The sequence below is a fragment of the Pinus tabuliformis genome, chromosome 3_2, assembly GCF_031772625.1.
Source record: "Pinus tabuliformis cultivar Carrire ecotype Pingquan chromosome 3_2, CPIR1, whole genome shotgun sequence".
Classification (NCBI taxonomy): domain Eukaryota; kingdom Viridiplantae; phylum Streptophyta; class Pinopsida; order Pinales; family Pinaceae; genus Pinus; species Pinus tabuliformis.
In genome coordinates, this window is record NC_142302.1 from 553,183,116 (window position 1) to 553,190,560 (window position 7,445).

The following is a 7,445-nucleotide window of genomic DNA, read 5'->3' on the forward strand; positions in this document are numbered from 1 at the left end:
TCTATGTTCAATATCATCTTTCTATTCATCGTGGTCACAACTTTGAGCCCAAGAACTAGCATGAGGATAGGGGATATCGGTTGAGCCATATATAGGGGATATTGACCTACAATGTGGATAGCATAGGAGGAAGACATCTAGCGATTAGGTCAATTTTGAATAATGGTTTTGGCATATGACCATTATTAGCTTAGTGAGAATAAATTAGATGATGTGGGAAATGTGTGGGTTAACCCAATTCATTGTGTGCACTAATAAGTCTTGATTGTGGTTTGATGATTTGTCATCATGGTTAAGTAGAGATCTATGCTTAAACACAATTGTGGAGCTCAATGCTAGTGTATGAATTATGGTGCATGTACTAAAATAACTCTGGATAGAGAGATAGAAAGAGGGAGTGAGAGGGATAAAGATATGTATAGAGGGAGAGAGAGAGAGAGATAAAGATATAAAGAGAGAGTGGGCATGAAAGAGTAGTAGATAAAGAGAGAAGCAGAGGAAGAGATAGAGAGGGAGGAAGGGAGAAGGAGAGAGGGAGTGAGGGAGAGAGAGGGAGAGGGAGGTAGCGAGAAGTGGGAGAGAGAGGGAGAGTGAAAAGGATACGGTTCTCAGATATATTTGAGGTCATTAGGTCATATCAGATATATCATATTCTTTGGGCCACTCACATAAGTGTATCTTCCATCTTTGTTTGGCCTCCAATACCTCCATTACACAACAATACCCTTTTCCAAAAGATTCGAGAGAGAATGACCATAGGTAGAAATATCACCAGTCATCCAACCCGTGAAAGGTATATTTTTAATAACATTAAAATTAAAATTAAAATTAAAATTAAATGCTCGAATAAACTTTGAACCAAAGCCTTATTAATTCCAGCACAATACCCCTTTCCAACCCGAGAGAGAATAAGCCTGGGAAGAAATATCACCATAGTCATCCAACCTGTGAAGGATAGGTTTTTAATAACATTAAACTATAAAAAACTAAATTAATTGCTTGGATGAACTTTGAACGAAAGTGTTACTAATTGCAGCTGGTGAACGCTTAATATCTTTTCATCAGTGAAAATCACAAAGTCTTAAAGAAACCACGAAAACAAACTCAAAGGCTTCTATAGATCGCTTAATTGACTTTTTCTCAGTCTGGGACATTGAAGCTTCATTACTATTGTTCAAGTCGTTGGGATTCAACCATAGCTTTGAGCTAGCCTCCTTCTCCTCTATCTGTCGATCTTTATTTAGCGGGATTTGTCCACAATTTCACTGTCAAACTCTAGGCGTTAGGGTTTTTACTAAATATATTTTCTTTCAATCCTGAGCTTTACCAGGCTTGTTAAGCTGGAGTGGGTATGCAAAGACCAACAAATTATTAGATTTAGTCATAGGTCGTTGTTCCCGGACCCGTCTTGTTCGAGGTATCCAGTGATGTTTTTTCCTATGGGAGGAAGAGGGCAGCCGCAACAGGGGCTAGTAGCAATAATACTCATGCAGTGGTAATAGCAATCACAATGCAAAGGTGCATTAGTCCTGGGGATTTCATGGACCAGGCAATCGGTCCATCGGGCAGACATCCTCAATATGGGGAGTGAGTGCATGGCCTAGATAGGGCAAAAATAGGACATTGCTACTAGTCAATGAGTTTCTTGTCACCCCTTTATGTCTTCATAGTCCTTGTCATGGAGCCACAGTAGCTCACAGGACCACTCACTTTTTATGTCCTCTGGTTATTCCTAATAACACTATGATTCTAGGTTTTCCATAAAATTTGTATGGCATGGCCCCATCATGGCACACCATATGGTACCTCAACTCCTCCATGAGTTCATGTACGAGAATCCTTTTCTTGTGTCCAAAATAGGCACACATTGACATGATTGTTTTGATTGAGTTGTGATTGTACCTTGTACATAGAAGTGTGTGTGTTGTTTTGTATCCTTTTGGTTTGATGTGTGATGCAAGAACTTTTCTACTATATAATTTTTGACAAAAAATACCCAAAATTCTAGGGAATGAAATATTCTAGAAAAAATATATGGATGTTGGTTAGAAATGACTAATCTGATGCTTTGAACGCCAAACAATACACTAAGTATGGATGTTGGTTAGAAAAGACTAATTTGACGCTCTCAAAGCCAAACAATACACTAAGAACGAATGGAGGAGGCATATTCCTAGTGTTGAACTATGTTCGTGCTCCAACAAGCTCAAAATGAAGGGCCCAATATATGCAAAAGGGTAAAAAACATAATGATGACTACAAATAAATATAAGGAAGGAATTTGGTTGATAACACTTCATATTATTTTCTTATGCCATACACAATACACTAAGATTATATTTAAATTTTAAATTAATATTAAGTATAAAATTTATTAAATTGCATAATAATTGATAAATTCAAAATTTGTCTTCTCAATTAATATATGTGATGAGTCTCCCATAAGTTTTTCTAACCACTCCTAGGCACATAAAGGCCATATTGAACCTAATTTTGTTCACTTAATAATACTTTCTTAGCTTAATGAGTTCTTAGGAGAGTCCAAGATATTTTCATACTTTATGTGCCTAACATGACTATTGTGTAATTTTGAATGGATTTTACACAAATTTCAAGGAGAATCATCTAGAGATATTTGTGGGGCCTACTACTTCTACAAAATAAAACCAACACGACTTCCTAAGGATAGTAAATCCTCCTTACTATTGCTACGTGGTGATCTAGGAAACAAGATCTAGGTTTTTATTGATTTTTGGAGGGAAAGCAATCCTCCACTCAAGGAGTTTTCCTCCTATCCACTTGTACAAACAATAGGCTTGAGTAGCATAATAGGATTAGAAGGAAATTGTAGGAAAGCATGTGAATAATACGAGAGGTTTAGATTCTAAGCATTTTTTGTAACTTTGTCATGTACAAACAACATTTTTGCTAATCAAAGTGATATTTGATTTCAGCTCTTAGTTTAGCTTTCTTCTAAGGTTTTTAAGTTTCCTTGTGTTAAGGCCCAACCTACGTGGTCGATATCCCTTTTGTATCATTTCTGTTCACACATTTGTTTATGTCTACAAATATTTATGAACATTACTTTCATGCACGTTTATTTAGATAGTTTATGAGCAATTTTTTCTTGCAGATTATCTTAACATTTGTTGATGATAGTTGTAGCACTGTTATATTAGTTATATAGAATTTTTACTTTGAATTTAGTTCATTTCCATTACTATTTTTAATTTTTTGTTCATTATGTATTATTCATTGTTTCTTACACTCTACTCTATTTTGCAAGTACAAGAAGCACTACAACCTTGCATTTTGTTAGATTAACCCTACCACAAGTTGTTTTGATGCATTGGATAGGTGCACTTTTCAATTTTCCACTTCTCCTTAGCATCATTGCCATCCAATATCACGTTTAGCATATTCACCTTCACATTTACACTGTTTCTTGTAGAAAAATAAGGACACTTGTAGTAGTTTGCAACTCAACTTCTAAGCTTGCCCAAATTCACACGACACACATGATTTTCCTTAATGCTCTATACATACTTACTGTCTTGATACTCGACACCTAACATACAGACAAGCTTGTAGATTGAAGCCCTAATTTCTCAATACCCAATATCTTGAAAGGCCAATGGTCGAGCTATCAAGCCACTGGGCCGTCGGGAAGAGGCTAAAGAGTGTCATTGATACTAATTAGTTGATATCTTAACATCCAAAAGCCCAACATCCACGTCGCCACTATATGGTTACCACTTATACATCACCTTGGTGCTAAGTCAACCTTCCATTGCCATGTCAACATCCCACATCACTTGCCACATTGGTATGCCATGTCATCTAGACCCACATTGGTGCCACATCATAATGAGACGTTAGCATGTCAAATCAACTGCCACACAATTGACATGTGGTATCCTCGGGTCCACATCCACTCACCACATCATTACTCTATAGTTATCAAGGTTTCTTGTTGGTGACTAGTGTCCTACTTACTAATGTCTACTACCCAATATTGTGACATTTTGATAGGTCGATGTACGAACAACTAATACATTGCATTAGTGTTGGTTGACCTTGAGGTGTCCTTAACACAGTTAGCCCGACATTTGACCTCTTGATGGACTATAGTCCCCAACCATCAAGTGAGAGTCCTTGAACCCTCTATCTCCATGAGCTAATGGATAATGTAGGATAATATGTTAATATCGGGGACATCTAACCTAGACTAGGTTAGTTGGGGCTTTTTGCACAATTAGGTGATGAGGAGCACTATTTGCCATCATTATAAACCATGGGTATATAAATGTTGTATAGGTTTAATGTGAGGATTTCCCAACAAGGATGACTTTTGTTAGGGCCTTGGACATCATCTAAGAAGAAAAACTATATATCATCCTAGGGCCTACGAATAGTTTTTAAGATTTAGCAATAATATAAACCATGCACATTGTACAAAACCACTTCCCAATGCCTCTAAGATGAATAGTTTATAGGATGCAAATGTGTGTTTATAAATTTTTTAGGATGCAAAGGTTAGTTAATATTATATGTTTTAATTAATAAAATAAATGCGCAAATTAATAGAACTGTTGGCAAATAAACATTTAAAAAATTATTATGATGAAGAATTTTCAAACATTTTTGTGAGAAAATTTAAAATTTTATGGGAAAATTTAAAATTTTGTGGGAAAATTTAAAATTTCGCTTATCTCCTTGGCTGGGCTTGGCTCGAATCGGCTGTTCTTATCTCCTTGGCTCGAAGTCCCATCGCCTGAACATTCTCTTCCAACGATTGATTAAGGTGTCACTGTCAGGGTTCACGCCATTTTCTGAACCAGCTGGCTTATATTATTATATGATATTTGGCAAGTTGGGCTCTAAATATTTGGTATTCAACGATTTGGGAAACTTTTGAGCAGACAGATCAGCGTGCTTTGAGGAGTAATAGCCAAGACAGGTTTACCAGCTCTGCATTTACTATTATTTTTTCTGTGAGGCCGATCTTCCATAGTTTTTGCCTAAAACAGGTATGTGTTTTAGCTTTCTGTTTGTTTTCTTAAAAAATAGCTCTTTGAAGATAGGGTGTAGAAACTGCAGGCAAAATTTTTATGTATGTTTTAGCTTCTCGATCCTCTCCAGTGCCATTCCTGCCTCCTCTGTAGCCCCCTCTATATCCACCTGACGCACCTCCTTAGTTGTTCCTGGGGTCACCTCCTCAACTCGAAAATAATTTCTTTTGAATCATTTTTAGATTGTATGGAGGGCGCAACAGTTGTTCCTGGGGTTTTCGATTTTATGGAGGGCACAAAAGTTGTTCCTGGGGTCACCTCTTCAACTCGAAAATAATTTCTTTTGAATCATTTTTCCATTGCATGGAGGGCACAACAATTTTCATTAGTATTAGTATTTGGAGGGCATTTCTCTGCCGAGGCGTACCATCCCACTTTCTTTGGTAATCAAAGAGTTTTCCCTGATCAGTTCCTGCCTGCAATCATCTTTGACATTGCTCCCATGCCCATCATAACTAAAAATGGGCGGATTAATTCAAAGGCACCTCCACTTCCCCTGAATTGCTTTTTCTGTTTGCACATCAAATCGAAGGTTTGAGGAGATGATTCATCAAGAGGGAGCACATTGACGCTAGTGCCGATTTGGGTGGAGATTAAGGAGGGGACCCTCCACTCTGAGTATTTTGTAAAGTTATGATTATGCTTAGGGTATTTCTTATGAATCATTAGGGGAGATGGATCCTTTGGGTTAAAAACCTTGACAAATTAGATCTCTTTTGTGGAGAGTAGAGTGAAGGTTAGCCATTTCGTCTGCGGACGGGGAAGATTTGCGATCGTACACATAGACATTTGAATTGCAGAGACGGAAGTAGAAGAGACAGGGACCATAGCAGAACGAGGAAAGTAGAAAAGACGCACAACAAGCGATATCATAGCAGAACTAGGAAAGTAGAAGAGACAGGGACCATAGCAGCTTCCTCCCACTCCAGCGAGAATCATTACATCCCATCGTATACCCTACCGGATTCCCAGTCGTTGCAGATTTCGTCATAACCTGTCATCTCAGGGATAAAATTATACTAAAACACCCGCGACTATTGACCTTCCAAAAAATCATAATTTTTTTTTTCTTGGCACTTCTGCACTTGCTAAGAAAGCGATGAAGGAAAAAATACTAGTTGTGGCTGAGCAGTATACGTATATCTACACCGCAACCAAAACTGGGTGAATCTAGCCGATCTTGCATTTCAAGACCTTGATAGGGGTATACGATTTTATCAATAGGATGCATATGTTTGTATAGTTTTTTAGTGTCTTAATTAATCATATGACGAAAAACCATAGTACAAGAATATGGTTTCAATGCTTCCCAACTGTTAAGTTCTTGAGGCTCGGTTGCGACTTGGAGAACTAGGAATATTTTGAGAAGAGTATATATATTCTTCTCAATCCATGTCCTTGCCTTGCAAGACCTTGAGAGGGGTATATAGATTCTTCTCATGGGAAAACAATTACCGTTTGTGTGGTTGTTTATGATCTTGCCATTTATTCACGTATTTTTGTAATATGTGAAAAGTTGCAACCTCATTAAATGACACTTACACAGCTAGAATACACCATTGTGCTACCTCTAGAGAGATAAAATCAACTGCGTTCATCTGATTCCTCAGTGCTCAAGATACTGGCCATTGTATACACATAATTGAAGGGGATATTCTTCGCTTTGACAAGTGTATTCAGTAAACTCAAGGCAGCAATATCAAGATGAGTCCATATGTGCCACATTATTAGATTGACTTGGTAGTAAACTGATATCCTGTTGCCTGTTAGATTGTTGGGGCTACCTTTAGATTCTTTCTTTTTGATTGTACAAACTTTAAACACATACCCAACCCATTTCCCTTGTAAGCATACTAAGCATAGGATGATAATATGGGGGCATTTTCTTGGATCAGATTCCAGCATAGTTATTTCCTCTGCTTTTGGGCATATGTAAAGTTAAGTGCATTTTAATGGAATGTGATTGCTTGTTTTTGTGTTAAGATATCTGCAATTTCCTCCTGACACTTTCACATCAATGTAAGAGAAGTCCTTATAATCAAATGGGTATTTATCCCAGGAGTTTATTCTTGCGCATTCTCACACTTTCAAGGCATGCATATGTGCCATAAATCATAGACAAGTACCAGACTTAGAAGAAAACTCAAGTTAGAACCTCTTTTGACAGCGTATAGGTTCCTCATAAGACAGTTGTAGAGACTTCTCCTTCAACGCGGTTGGGCTTCAAGACTACGACTAAGATGTGGTAGGTCTCCTTACTTGAACAACACCTAAAAACATCATTTAGGACTGTGTATTGAGTCTCTTTTTATTGTGGATTAGGGGTTCATTTAGGCTCTCTTTGACTGCGTCTTAGCTGTGAATAGAAGACTG

General features: G+C 37.5%; 1 long non-coding RNA gene across 1 annotated transcript in view; it reads left to right on the plus strand.

Annotated features, from left to right (window-relative positions):
- Positions 1 to 4,808: 4,808 nt before the first annotated feature.
- The window catches only part of LOC149181714 (uncharacterized), a 16,383-nt gene continuing 13,746 nt past the window's right edge, over positions 4,809 to 7,445 (plus strand). The window contains exon 1 of the long non-coding RNA XR_016257026.1: positions 4,809 to 5,030. This is a non-coding gene — a long non-coding RNA (uncharacterized LOC149181714). The remainder of the gene's footprint in view (positions 5,031 to 7,445) is intronic.